This window comes from Schistocerca piceifrons, chromosome 8 (assembly GCF_021461385.2).
Source record: "Schistocerca piceifrons isolate TAMUIC-IGC-003096 chromosome 8, iqSchPice1.1, whole genome shotgun sequence".
Lineage (NCBI taxonomy): Eukaryota > Metazoa > Arthropoda > Insecta > Orthoptera > Acrididae > Schistocerca > Schistocerca piceifrons.
In genome coordinates this window covers 453324772-453339090 of record NC_060145.1, presented here as the reverse complement: position 1 = coordinate 453339090, position 14319 = coordinate 453324772, and the positions used below count along the sequence as shown (strand labels likewise).

The 14319-nt window shown below is 50.6% G+C and overlaps 8 non-coding genes across 8 annotated transcripts; all 8 read right to left on the bottom strand.

Moving 5' to 3' along the window:
• Positions 1 to 933: 933 nt before the first annotated feature.
• Trnae-uuc lies at positions 934 to 1005 on the bottom strand. The gene has a single exon. It is a non-coding gene; the product is annotated as a tRNA-Glu (tRNA).
• A 1727-nt stretch (positions 1006 to 2732) lies between these two features.
• Positions 2733 to 2804, bottom strand: Trnae-uuc. Its single transcript has one exon. It is a non-coding gene; the product is annotated as a tRNA-Glu (tRNA).
• Positions 2805 to 4533: 1729 nt separating this feature from the next.
• On the bottom strand, positions 4534 to 4605 carry Trnae-uuc. The gene has a single exon. It is a non-coding gene; the product is annotated as a tRNA-Glu (tRNA).
• Positions 4606 to 6333: 1728 nt separating this feature from the next.
• On the bottom strand, positions 6334 to 6405 carry Trnae-uuc. The gene has a single exon. It is a non-coding gene; the product is annotated as a tRNA-Glu (tRNA).
• Positions 6406 to 8132: 1727 nt separating this feature from the next.
• Positions 8133 to 8204, bottom strand: Trnae-uuc. Its single transcript has one exon. It is a non-coding gene; the product is annotated as a tRNA-Glu (tRNA).
• Positions 8205 to 9931: 1727 nt separating this feature from the next.
• Trnae-uuc lies at positions 9932 to 10003 on the bottom strand. Its single transcript has one exon. It is a non-coding gene; the product is annotated as a tRNA-Glu (tRNA).
• A 1728-nt stretch (positions 10004 to 11731) lies between these two features.
• Positions 11732 to 11803, bottom strand: Trnae-uuc. Its single transcript has one exon. It is a non-coding gene; the product is annotated as a tRNA-Glu (tRNA).
• A 1727-nt stretch (positions 11804 to 13530) lies between these two features.
• Trnae-uuc lies at positions 13531 to 13602 on the bottom strand. The gene has a single exon. It is a non-coding gene; the product is annotated as a tRNA-Glu (tRNA).
• Between the last annotated feature and the right edge of the window lie 717 nt (positions 13603 to 14319).

Below are 14319 nucleotides of genomic sequence, written 5' to 3'. Positions count from 1 at the left end.
GTAGTATCTCCTCGTCTCCTGCCTCGTTCCAGCTAAGTGGATTGATTTCACTTCATCGTGTGTCGACTTGGCCCGACTTTGCTCGATTGCCGCTCGCTGCCGCTCGGCGGTGGGGCCGATATGACAGGAGAAGTACGACAATCGGCTGCGAGAAATAAGGTAATCAAGAGTACTTTTCCTTTTCAATACGAAAAGCTAAACTTTCATTTAGAAATTTCGGAAATCTCACTGCTTCGCCACAGTGTTATCTACACATTTGAGAAATTATCTGTTGATTGGTATGGTTCTGTTATTGCCAAAGTCGTCCTTGCACTTTCCTTGCGCTCTTTTTGCAAACAGCCTAGTTAAATTTTGGATCATATGTTCGTTAACGTAATTTAAATTGCTTAGGGAGGCATCATAGCACGTCAACACTGTAGCACAAGAGGAGGAGGGGGGGGTTGAAATGAAAGGGTCCAATAGCACGCACAGTTCCCGGACGATCACCCATCCACTCACTAACCACGCAAACGTCTGCTTAACTTCATTAATCGAAAGTGAGCTGGCCGTTGGCAACCCCTTAGCGAAACGTTCAGACTTCTAGCTGGATGTGCACATCATTTAGAATCTGCCTGGCAGAGTCTCGCAGGGGACAGCATTTCCTATTAGGGGAGAAAATGGAATGGCCCGTGGAGGGATGGAACCCATGACCTACGCGTTACTAGCACGACGCTATAGCCCACTGAGCTAACGGGCAATGCAACACTGTCGCATCAGCAGTCCAAAACCGCAATCCCGTCTCCTCTCCCTTCAAAACGGCCCCGCCATTAACGTGAGGATGTATCTCTTTTTCTTGACTTTCTCTCACCTTATACCTGGAACCCAGAGCAGCAGCTCCACGAAGACGAAAAACGGCCGTGAGAAGTTTTCTCATCTCAGCCCCGAAAATTCACGTTCAGGTACCGGGAATCGAACCCGGGCCTCCTGGGTGAAAGCCAGGTATCCTAGCCACTAAACCATACCGGACATACCTCAACGATCCACTACGTGTGTATGCGTCCAGAAATACTTCTCCTCCACGCAACTTTAGGGCCGAATGTGGCGCCAACGCTGAACTCTGTCCGCCACCACGATCCCGCTTACTCACTCCCAAAGCGCGCAAGTCATACTAGGCAAACATCGCTTTCAGTCTCGAGTGCAACTAGCAAAACTGTAATTAGTAATAACTGGAAACAAACACACGTTGACGCAAAGTAGCCTAGGTGGTAATAAACGGCAAATACGGCCTTACCTCGCAAAAGCTATGCTGTGCCTTTCACCGTCGTGGAGAGAAAATGAGATGGCTGAGTTGAGGATAGAACGTACGCCCTTAAGATAATGACACGCGCAGCCCACTGCGCCACCGAGGCATACAGGAATACTCGCCACCGCAGCCTCACTAAGAAGTTCTAATTTCAGAATTGTTTTCCCACCATGCCGTGCATGAAATGGTCGATTTCTCGGCGGAAGTCAATGCTGCGTCTAGTTACAGTGCATCGCCCTGGAAGCAACGTGGCACCGCGTTCCGATGTGCTGGAGGGCAGAGGGCCTGCAGCAGGGTCGCTTGAGCCTCTGGTGGCAGCAGGGGCGGCAACGCACCGCGACACAGGAAGAATGCAGCGCAATGCGGTGGTGGTGTAACGGTCAGCATGGTTTCTTCCCAAGCAGTTAATCCGGGTTCGATTCCTGGCGACCGCAGGAGGATTTGTCATTTTTGCGTAGCGCAATAGTATGTGTTCAAGACCATTCGATCCTCGAAATTGCCACGTGTCGCGGCACAGGTAGTATCTCCTCGTCTCCTGCCTCGTTCCAGCTAAGTGGATTGATTTCACTTCATCGTGTGTCGACTTGGCCCGACTTTGCTCGATTGCCGCTCGCTGCCGCTCGGCGGTGGGGCCGATATGACAGGAGAAGTACGACAATCGGCTGCGAGAAATAAGGTAATCAAGAGTACTTTTCCTTTTCAATACGAAAAGCTAAACTTTCATTTAGAAATTTCGGAAATCTCACTGCTTCGCCACAGTGTTATCTACACATTTGAGAAATTATCTGTTGATTGGTATGGTTCTGTTATTGCCAAAGTCGTCCTTGCACTTTCCTTGCGCTCTTTTTGCAAACAGCCTAGTTAAATTTTGGATCATATGTTCGTTAACGTAATTTAAATTGCTTAGGGAGGCATCATAGCACGTCAACACTGTAGCACAAGAGGAGGAGGGGGGGGTTGAAATGAAAGGGTCCAATAGCACGCACAGTTCCCGGACGATCACCCATCCACTCACTAACCACGCAAACGTCTGCTTAACTTCATTAATCGAAAGTGAGCTGGCCGTTGGCAACCCCTTAGCGAAACGTTCAGACTTCTAGCTGGATGTGCACATCATTTAGAATCTGCCTGGCAGAGTCTCGCAGGGGACAGCATTTCCTATTAGGGGAGAAAATGGAATGGCCCGTGGAGGGATGGAACCCATGACCTACGCGTTACTAGCACGACGCTATAGCCCACTGAGCTAACGGGCAATGCAACACTGTCGCATCAGCAGTCCAAAACCGCAATCCCGTCTCCTCTCCCTTCAAAACGGCCCCGCCATTAACGTGAGGATGTATCTCTTTTTCTTGACTTTCTCTCACCTTATACCTGGAACCCAGAGCAGCAGCTCCACGAAGACGAAAAACGGCCGTGAGAAGTTTTCTCATCTCAGCCCCGAAAATTCACGTTCAGGTACCGGGAATCGAACCCGGGCCTCCTGGGTGAAAGCCAGGTATCCTAGCCACTAAACCATACCGGACATACCTCAACGATCCACTACGTGTGTATGCGTCCAGAAATACTTCTCCTCCACGCAACTTTAGGGCCGAATGTGGCGCCAACGCTGAACTCTGTCCGCCACCACGATCCCGCTTACTCACTCCCAAAGCGCGCAAGTCATACTAGGCAAACATCGCTTTCAGTCTCGAGTGCAACTAGCAAAACTGTAATTAGTAATAACTGGAAACAAACACACGTTGACGCAAAGTAGCCTAGGTGGTAATAAACGGCAAATACGGCCTTACCTCGCAAAAGCTATGCTGTGCCTTTCACCGTCGTGGAGAGAAAATGAGATGGCTGAGTTGAGGATAGAACGTACGCCCTTAAGATAATGACACGCGCAGCCCACTGCGCCACCGAGGCATACAGGAATACTCGCCACCGCAGCCTCACTAAGAAGTTCTAATTTCAGAATTGTTTTCCCACCATGCCGTGCATGAAATGGTCGATTTCTCGGCGGAAGTCAATGCTGCGTCTAGTTACAGTGCATCGCCCTGGAAGCAACGTGGCACCGCGTTCCGATGTGCTGGAGGGCAGAGGGCCTGCAGCAGGGTCGCTTGAGCCTCTGGTGGCAGCAGGGGCGGCAACGCACCGCGACACAGGAAGAATGCAGCGCAATGCGGTGGTGGTGTAACGGTCAGCATGGTTTCTTCCCAAGCAGTTAATCCGGGTTCGATTCCTGGCGACCGCAGGAGGATTTGTCATTTTTGCGTAGCGCAATAGTATGTGTTCAAGACCATTCGATCCTCGAAATTGCCACGTGTCGCGGCACAGGTAGTATCTCCTCGTCTCCTGCCTCGTTCCAGCTAAGTGGATTGATTTCACTTCATCGTGTGTCGACTTGGCCCGACTTTGCTCGATTGCCGCTCGCTGCCGCTCGGCGGTGGGGCCGATATGACAGGAGAAGTACGACAATCGGCTGCGAGAAATAAGGTAATCAAGAGTACTTTTCCTTTTCAATACGAAAAGCTAAACTTTCATTTAGAAATTTCGGAAATCTCACTGCTTCGCCACAGTGTTATCTACACATTTGAGAAATTATCTGTTGATTGGTATGGTTCTGTTATTGCCAAAGTCGTCCTTGCACTTTCCTTGCGCTCTTTTTGCAAACAGCCTAGTTAAATTTTGGATCATATGTTCGTTAACGTAATTTAAATTGCTTAGGGAGGCATCATAGCACGTCAACACTGTAGCACAAGAGGAGGAGGGGGGGGGGTTGAAATGAAAGGGTCCAATAGCACGCACAGTTCCCGGACGATCACCCATCCACTCACTAACCACGCAAACGTCTGCTTAACTTCATTAATCGAAAGTGAGCTGGCCGTTGGCAACCCCTTAGCGAAACGTTCAGACTTCTAGCTGGATGTGCACATCATTTAGAATCTGCCTGGCAGAGTCTCGCAGGGGACAGCATTTCCTATTAGGGGAGAAAATGGAATGGCCCGTGGAGGGATGGAACCCATGACCTACGCGTTACTAGCACGACGCTATAGCCCACTGAGCTAACGGGCAATGCAACACTGTCGCATCAGCAGTCCAAAACCGCAATCCCGTCTCCTCTCCCTTCAAAACGGCCCCGCCATTAACGTGAGGATGTATCTCTTTTTCTTGACTTTCTCTCACCTTATACCTGGAACCCAGAGCAGCAGCTCCACGAAGACGAAAAACGGCCGTGAGAAGTTTTCTCATCTCAGCCCCGAAAATTCACGTTCAGGTACCGGGAATCGAACCCGGGCCTCCTGGGTGAAAGCCAGGTATCCTAGCCACTAAACCATACCGGACATACCTCAACGATCCACTACGTGTGTATGCGTCCAGAAATACTTCTCCTCCACGCAACTTTAGGGCCGAATGTGGCGCCAACGCTGAACTCTGTCCGCCACCACGATCCCGCTTACTCACTCCCAAAGCGCGCAAGTCATACTAGGCAAACATCGCTTTCAGTCTCGAGTGCAACTAGCAAAACTGTAATTAGTAATAACTGGAAACAAACACACGTTGACGCAAAGTAGCCTAGGTGGTAATAAACGGCAAATACGGCCTTACCTCGCAAAAGCTATGCTGTGCCTTTCACCGTCGTGGAGAGAAAATGAGATGGCTGAGTTGAGGATAGAACGTACGCCCTTAAGATAATGACACGCGCAGCCCACTGCGCCACCGAGGCATACAGGAATACTCGCCACCGCAGCCTCACTAAGAAGTTCTAATTTCAGAATTGTTTTCCCACCATGCCGTGCATGAAATGGTCGATTTCTCGGCGGAAGTCAATGCTGCGTCTAGTTACAGTGCATCGCCCTGGAAGCAACGTGGCACCGCGTTCCGATGTGCTGGAGGGCAGAGGGCCTGCAGCAGGGTCGCTTGAGCCTCTGGTGGCAGCAGGGGCGGCAACGCACCGCGACACAGGAAGAATGCAGCGCAATGCGGTGGTGGTGTAACGGTCAGCATGGTTTCTTCCCAAGCAGTTAATCCGGGTTCGATTCCTGGCGACCGCAGGAGGATTTGTCATTTTTGCGTAGCGCAATAGTATGTGTTCAAGACCATTCGATCCTCGAAATTGCCACGTGTCGCGGCACAGGTAGTATCTCCTCGTCTCCTGCCTCGTTCCAGCTAAGTGGATTGATTTCACTTCATCGTGTGTCGACTTGGCCCGACTTTGCTCGCCTGCCGCTCGCTGCCGCTCGGCGGTGGGGCCGATATGACAGGAGAAGTACGACAATCGGCTGCGAGAAATAAGGTAATCAAGAGTACATTTCCTTTTCAATACGAAAAGCTAAACTTTCATTTACAAATTTCGGAAATCTCACTGCTTCGCCACAGTGTTATCTACACATTTGAGAAATTATCTGTTGATTCGTACGGTTCTGTTATTGCCAAAGTCGTTCTTGCACTTTCCTTGCGCTCTTTTTGCAAACAGCCTAGTTAAATTTTGGATCATATGTTCGTTAACGTAATTTAAATTGCTTAGGGAGGCATCATAGCACGTCAACACTGTAGCACAAGAGGAGGAGGGGGGGGGTTGAAATGAAAGGGTCCAATAGCACGCACAGTTCCCGGACGATCACCCATCCACTCACTAACCACGCAAACGTCTGCTTAACTTCATTAATCGAAAGTGAGCTGGCCGTTGGCAACCCCTTAGCGAAACGTTCAGACTTCTAGCTGGATGTGCACATCATTTAGAATCTGCCTGGCAGAGTCTCGCAGGAGACAGCATTTCCTATTAGGGGAGAAAATGGAATGGCCCGTGGAGGGATGGAACCCATGACCTACGCGTTACTAGCACGACGCTATAGCCCACTGAGCTAACGGGCAATGCAACACTGTCGCATCAGCAGTCCAAAACCGCAAAACCGTCTCCTCTCCCTTCAAAACGGCCACGCCATTAACGTGAGGATGTATCTCTTTTTCTTGACTTTCTCTCACCTTATACCTGGAACCCAGAGCAGCAGCTCCACGAAGACGAAAAACGGCCGTGAGAAGTTTTCTCATCTCAGCCCCGAAAATTCACGTTCAGGTACCGGGAATCGAACCCGGGCCTCCTGGGTGAAAGCCAGGTATCCTAGCCACTAAACCATACCGGACATACCTCAACGATCCACTACGTGTGTATGCGTCCAGAAATACTTCTCCTCCACGCAACTTTAGGGCCGAATGTGGCGCCAACGCTGAACTCTGTCCGCCACCACGATCCCGCTTACTCACTCCCAAAGCGCGCAAGTCATACTAGGCAAACATCGCTTTCAGTCTCGAGTGCAACTAGCAAAACTGTAATTAGTAATAACTGGAAACAAACACACGTTGACGCAAAGTAGCCTAGGTGGTAATAAACGGCAAATACGGCCTTACCTCGCAAAAGCTATGCTGTGCCTTTCACCGTCGTGGAGAGAAAATGAGATGGCTGAGTTGAGGATAGAACGTACGCCCTTAAGATAATGACACGCGCAGCCCACTGCGCCACCGAGGCATACAGGAATACTCGCCACCGCAGCCTCACTAAGAAGTTCTAATTTCAGAATTGTTTTCCCACCATGCCGTGCATGAAATGGTCGATTTCTCGGCGGAAGTCAATGCTGCGTCTAGTTACAGTGCATCGCCCTGGAAGCAACGTGGCACCGCGTTCCGATGTGCTGGAGGGCAGAGGGCCTGCAGCAGGGTCGCTTGAGCCTCTGGTGGCAGCAGGGGCGGCAACGCACCGCGACACAGGAAGAATGCAGCGCAATGCGGTGGTGGTGTAACGGTCAGCATGGTTTCTTCCCAAGCAGTTAATCCGGGTTCGATTCCTGGCGACCGCAGGAGGGTTTGTCATTTTTGCGTAGCGCAATAGTATGTGTTCAAGACCATTCGATCCTCGAAATTGCCACGTGTCGCGGCACAGGTAGTATCTCCTCGTCTCCTGCCTCGTTCCAGCTAAGTGGATTGATTTCACTTCATCGTGTGTCGACTTGGCCCGACTTTGCTCGATTGCCGCTCGCTGCCGCTCGGCGGTGGGGCCGATATGACAGGAGAAGTACGACAATCGGCTGCGAGAAATAAGGTAATCAAGAGTACTTTTCCTTTTCAATACGAAAAGCTAAACTTTCATTTAGAAATTTCGGAAATCTCACTGCTTCGCCACAGTGTTATCTACACATTTGAGAAATTATCTGTTGATTGGTATGGTTCTGTTATTGCCAAAGTCGTCCTTGCACTTTCCTTGCGCTCTTTTTGCAAACAGCCTAGTTAAATTTTGGATCATATGTTCGTTAACGTAATTTAAATTGCTTAGGGAGGCATCATAGCACGTCAACACTGTAGCACAAGAGGAGGAGGGGGGGGTTGAAATGAAAGGGTCCAATAGCACGCACAGTTCCCGGACGATCACCCATCCACTCACTAACCACGCAAACGTCTGCTTAACTTCATTAATCGAAAGTGAGCTGGCCGTTGGCAACCCCTTAGCGAAACGTTCAGACTTCTAGCTGGATGTGCACATCATTTAGAATCTGCCTGGCAGAGTCTCGCAGGGGACAGCATTTCCTATTAGGGGAGAAAATGGAATGGCCCGTGGAGGGATGGAACCCATGACCTACGCGTTACTAGCACGACGCTATAGCCCACTGAGCTAACGGGCAATGCAACACTGTCGCATCAGCAGTCCAAAACCGCAATCCCGTCTCCTCTCCCTTCAAAACGGCCCCGCCATTAACGTGAGGATGTATCTCTTTTTCTTGACTTTCTCTCACCTTATACCTGGAACCCAGAGCAGCAGCTCCACGAAGACGAAAAACGGCCGTGAGAAGTTTTCTCATCTCAGCCCCGAAAATTCACGTTCAGGTACCGGGAATCGAACCCGGGCCTCCTGGGTGAAAGCCAGGTATCCTAGCCACTAAACCATACCGGACATACCTCAACGATCCACTACGTGTGTATGCGTCCAGAAATACTTCTCCTCCACGCAACTTTAGGGCCGAATGTGGCGCCAACGCTGAACTCTGTCCGCCACCACGATCCCGCTTACTCACTCCCAAAGCGCGCAAGTCATACTAGGCAAACATCGCTTTCAGTCTCGAGTGCAACTAGCAAAACTGTAATTAGTAATAACTGGAAACAAACACACGTTGACGCAAAGTAGCCTAGGTGGTAATAAACGGCAAATACGGCCTTACCTCGCAAAAGCTATGCTGTGCCTTTCACCGTCGTGGAGAGAAAATGAGATGGCTGAGTTGAGGATAGAACGTACGCCCTTAAGATAATGACACGCGCAGCCCACTGCGCCACCGAGGCATACAGGAATACTCGCCACCGCAGCCTCACTAAGAAGTTCTAATTTCAGAATTGTTTTCCCACCATGCCGTGCATGAAATGGTCGATTTCTCGGCGGAAGTCAATGCTGCGTCTAGTTACAGTGCATCGCCCTGGAAGCAACGTGGCACCGCGTTCCGATGTGCTGGAGGGCAGAGGGCCTGCAGCAGGGTCGCTTGAGCCTCTGGTGGCAGCAGGGGCGGCAACGCACCGCGACACAGGAAGAATGCAGCGCAATGCGGTGGTGGTGTAACGGTCAGCATGGTTTCTTCCCAAGCAGTTAATCCGGGTTCGATTCCTGGCGACCGCAGGAGGGTTTGTCATTTTTGCGTAGCGCAATAGTATGTGTTCAAGACCATTCGATCCTCGAAATTGCCACGTGTCGCGGCACAGGTAGTATCTCCTCGTCTCCTGCCTCGTTCCAGCTAAGTGGATTGATTTCACTTCATCGTGTGTCGACTTGGCCCGACTTTGCTCGATTGCCGCTCGCTGCCGCTCGGCGGTGGGGCCGATATGACAGGAGAAGTACGACAATCGGCTGCGAGAAATAAGGTAATCAAGAGTACTTTTCCTTTTCAATACGAAAAGCTAAACTTTCATTTAGAAATTTCGGAAATCTCACTGCTTCGCCACAGTGTTATCTACACATTTGAGAAATTATCTGTTGATTGGTATGGTTCTGTTATTGCCAAAGTCGTCCTTGCACTTTCCTTGCGCTCTTTTTGCAAACAGCCTAGTTAAATTTTGGATCATATGTTCGTTAACGTAATTTAAATTGCTTAGGGAGGCATCATAGCACGTCAACACTGTAGCACAAGAGGAGGAGGGGGGGGTTGAAATGAAAGGGTCCAATAGCACGCACAGTTCCCGGACGATCACCCATCCACTCACTAACCACGCAAACGTCTGCTTAACTTCATTAATCGAAAGTGAGCTGGCCGTTGGCAACCCCTTAGCGAAACGTTCAGACTTCTAGCTGGATGTGCACATCATTTAGAATCTGCCTGGCAGAGTCTCGCAGGGGACAGCATTTCCTATTAGGGGAGAAAATGGAATGGCCCGTGGAGGGATGGAACCCATGACCTACGCGTTACTAGCACGACGCTATAGCCCACTGAGCTAACGGGCAATGCAACACTGTCGCATCAGCAGTCCAAAACCGCAATCCCGTCTCCTCTCCCTTCAAAACGGCCCCGCCATTAACGTGAGGATGTATCTCTTTTTCTTGACTTTCTCTCACCTTATACCTGGAACCCAGAGCAGCAGCTCCACGAAGACGAAAAACGGCCGTGAGAAGTTTTCTCATCTCAGCCCCGAAAATTCACGTTCAGGTACCGGGAATCGAACCCGGGCCTCCTGGGTGAAAGCCAGGTATCCTAGCCACTAAACCATACCGGACATACCTCAACGATCCACTACGTGTGTATGCGTCCAGAAATACTTCTCCTCCACGCAACTTTAGGGCCGAATGTGGCGCCAACGCTGAACTCTGTCCGCCACCACGATCCCGCTTACTCACTCCCAAAGCGCGCAAGTCATACTAGGCAAACATCGCTTTCAGTCTCGAGTGCAACTAGCAAAACTGTAATTAGTAATAACTGGAAACAAACACACGTTGACGCAAAGTAGCCTAGGTGGTAATAAACGGCAAATACGGCCTTACCTCGCAAAAGCTATGCTGTGCCTTTCACCGTCGTGGAGAGAAAATGAGATGGCTGAGTTGAGGATAGAACGTACGCCCTTAAGATAATGACACGCGCAGCCCACTGCGCCACCGAGGCATACAGGAATACTCGCCACCGCAGCCTCACTAAGAAGTTCTAATTTCAGAATTGTTTTCCCACCATGCCGTGCATGAAATGGTCGATTTCTCGGCGGAAGTCAATGCTGCGTCTAGTTACAGTGCATCGCCCTGGAAGCAACGTGGCACCGCGTTCCGATGTGCTGGAGGGCAGAGGGCCTGCAGCAGGGTCGCTTGAGCCTCTGGTGGCAGCAGGGGCGGCAACGCACCGCGACACAGGAAGAATGCAGCGCAATGCGGTGGTGGTGTAACGGTCAGCATGGTTTCTTCCCAAGCAGTTAATCCGGGTTCGATTCCTGGCGACCGCAGGAGGATTTGTCATTTTTGCGTAGCGCAATAGTATGTGTTCAAGACCATTCGATCCTCGAAATTGCCACGTGTCGCGGCACAGGTAGTATCTCCTCGTCTCCTGCCTCGTTCCAGCTAAGTGGATTGATTTCACTTCATCGTGTGTCGACTTGGCCCGACTTTGCTCGCCTGCCGCTCGCTGCCGCTCGGCGGTGGGGCCGATATGACAGGAGAAGTACGACAATCGGCTGCGAGAAATAAGGTAATCAAGAGTACATTTCCTTTTCAATACGAAAAGCTAAACTTTCATTTACAAATTTCGGAAATCTCACTGCTTCGCCACAGTGTTATCTACACATTTGAGAAATTATCTGTTGATTCGTACGGTTCTGTTATTGCCAAAGTCGTTCTTGCACTTTCCTTGCGCTCTTTTTGCAAACAGCCTAGTTAAATTTTGGATCATATGTTCGTTAACGTAATTTAAATTGCTTAGGGAGGCATCATAGCACGTCAACACTGTAGCACAAGAGGAGGAGGGGGGGGGTTGAAATGAAAGGGTCCAATAGCACGCACAGTTCCCGGACGATCACCCATCCACTCACTAACCACGCAAACGTCTGCTTAACTTCATTAATCGAAAGTGAGCTGGCCGTTGGCAACCCCTTAGCGAAACGTTCAGACTTCTAGCTGGATGTGCACATCATTTAGAATCTGCCTGGCAGAGTCTCGCAGGAGACAGCATTTCCTATTAGGGGAGAAAATGGAATGGCCCGTGGAGGGATGGAACCCATGACCTACGCGTTACTAGCACGACGCTATAGCCCACTGAGCTAACGGGCAATGCAACACTGTCGCATCAGCAGTCCAAAACCGCAAAACCGTCTCCTCTCCCTTCAAAACGGACCCGCCATTAACGTGAGGATGTATCTCTTTTTCTTGACTTTCTCTCACCTTATACCTGGAACCCAGAGCAGCAGCTCCACGAAGACGAAAAACGGCCGTGAGAAGTTTTCTCATCTCAGCCCCGAAAATTCACGTTCAGGTACCGGGAATCGAACCCGGGCCTCCTGGGTGAAAGCCAGGTATCCTAGCCACTAAACCATACCGGACATACCTCAACGATCCACTACGTGTGTATGCGTCCAGAAATACTTCTCCTCCACGCAACATTAGGGCCGAATGTGGCGCCAACGCTGAACTCTGTCCGCCACCACGATCCCGCTTACTCACTCCCAAAGCGCGCAAGTCATACTAGGCAAACATCGCTTTCAGTCTCGAGTGCAACTAGCAAAACTGTAATTAGTAATAACTGGAAACAAACACACGTTGACGCAAAGTAGCCTAGGTGGTAATAAACGGCAAATACGGCCTTACCTCGCAAAAGCTATGCTGTGCCTTTCACCGTCGTGGAGAGAAAATGAGATGGCTGAGTTGAGGATAGAACGTACGCCCTTAAGATAATGACACGCGCAGCCCACTGCGCCACCGAGGCATACAGGAATACTCGCCACCGCAGCCTCACTAAGAAGTTCTAATTTCAGAATTGTTTTCCCACCATGCCGTGCATGAAATGGTCGATTTCTCGGCGGAAGTCAATGCTGCGTCTAGTTACAGTGCATCGCCCTGGAAGCAACGTGGCACCGCGTTCCGATGTGCTGGAGGGCAGAGGGCCTGCAGCAGGGTCGCTTGAGCCTCTGGTGGCAGCAGGGGCGGCAACGCACCGCGACACAGGAAGAATGCAGCGCAATGCGGTGGTGGTGTAACGGTCAGCATGGTTTCTTCCCAAGCAGTTAATCCGGGTTCGATTCCTGGCGACCGCAGGAGGATTTGTCATTTTTGCGTAGCGCAATAGTATGTGTTCAAGACCATTCGATCCTCGAAATTGCCACGTGTCGCGGCACAGGTAGTATCTCCTCGTCTCCTGCCTCGTTCCAGCTAAGTGGATTGATTTCACTTCATCGTGTGTCGACTTGGCCCGACTTTGCTCGATTGCCGCTCGCTGCCGCTCGGCGGTGGGGCCGATATGACAGGAGAAGTACGACAATCGGCTGCGAGAAATAAGGTAATCAAGAGTACTTTTCCTTTTCAATACGAAAAGCTAAACTTTCATTTAGAAATTTCGGAAATCTCACTGCTTCGCCACAGTGTTATCTACACATTTGAGAAATTATCTGTTGATTGGTATGGTTCTGTTATTGCCAAAGTCGTCCTTGCACTTTCCTTGCGCTCTTTTTGCAAACAGCCTAGTTAAATTTTGGATCATATGTTCGTTAACGTAATTTAAATTGCTTAGGGAGGCATCATAGCACGTCAACACTGTAGCACAAGAGGAGGAGGGGGGGGTTGAAATGAAAGGGTCCAATAGCACGCACAGTTCCCGGACGATCACCCATCCACTCACTAACCACGCAAACGTCTGCTTAACTTCATTAATCGAAAGTGAGCTGGCCGTTGGCAACCCCTTAGCGAAACGTTCAGACTTCTAGCTGGATGTGCACATCATTTAGAATCTGCCTGGCAGAGTCTCGCAGGGGACAGCATTTCCTATTAGGGGAGAAAATGGAATGGCCCGTGGAGGGATGGAACCCATGACCTACGCGTTACTAGCACGACGCTATAGCCCACTGAGCTAACGGGCAATGCAACACTGTCGCATCAGCAGTCCAAAACCGCAATCCCGTCTCCTCTCCCTTCAAAACGGCCCCGCCATTAACGTGAGGATGTATCTCTTTTTCTTGACTTTCTCTCACCTTATACCTGGAACCCAGAGCAGCAGCTCCACGAAGACGAAAAACGGCCGTGAGAAGTTTTCTCATCTCAGCCCCGAAAATTCACGTTCAGGTACCGGGAATCGAACCCGGGCCTCCTGGGTGAAAGCCAGGTATCCTAGCCACTAAACCATACCGGACATACCTCAACGATCCACTACGTGTGTATGCGTCCAGAAATACTTCTCCTCCACGCAACTTTAGGGCCGAATGTGGCGCCAACGCTGAACTCTGTCCGCCACCACGATCCCGCTTACTCACTCCCAAAGCGCGCAAGTCATACTAGGCAAACATCGCTTTCAGTCTCGAGTGCAACTAGCAAAACTGTAATTAGTAATAACTGGAAACAAACACACGTTGACGCAAAGTAGCCTAGGTGGTAATAAACGGCAAATACGGCCTTACCTCGCAAAAGCTATGCTGTGCCTTTCACCGTCGTGGAGAGAAAATGAGATGGCTGAGTTGAGGATAGAACGTACGCCCTTAAGATAATGACACGCGCAGCCCACTGCGCCACCGAGGCATACAGGAATACTCGCCACCGCAGCCTCACTAAGAAGTTCTAATTTCAGAATTGTTTTCCCACCATGCCGTGCATGAAATGGTCGATTTCTCGGCGGAAGTCAATGCTGCGTCTAGTTACAGTGCATCGCCCTGGAAGCAACGTGGCACCGCGTTCCGATGTGCTGGAGGGCAGAGGGCCTGCAGCAGGGTCGCTTGAGCCTCTGGTGGCAGCAGGGGCGGCAACGCACCGCGACACAGGAAGAATGCAGCGCAATGCGGTGGTGGTGTAACGGTCAGCATGGTTTCTTCCCAAGCAGTTAATCCGGGTTCGATTCCTGGCGACCGCAGGAGGA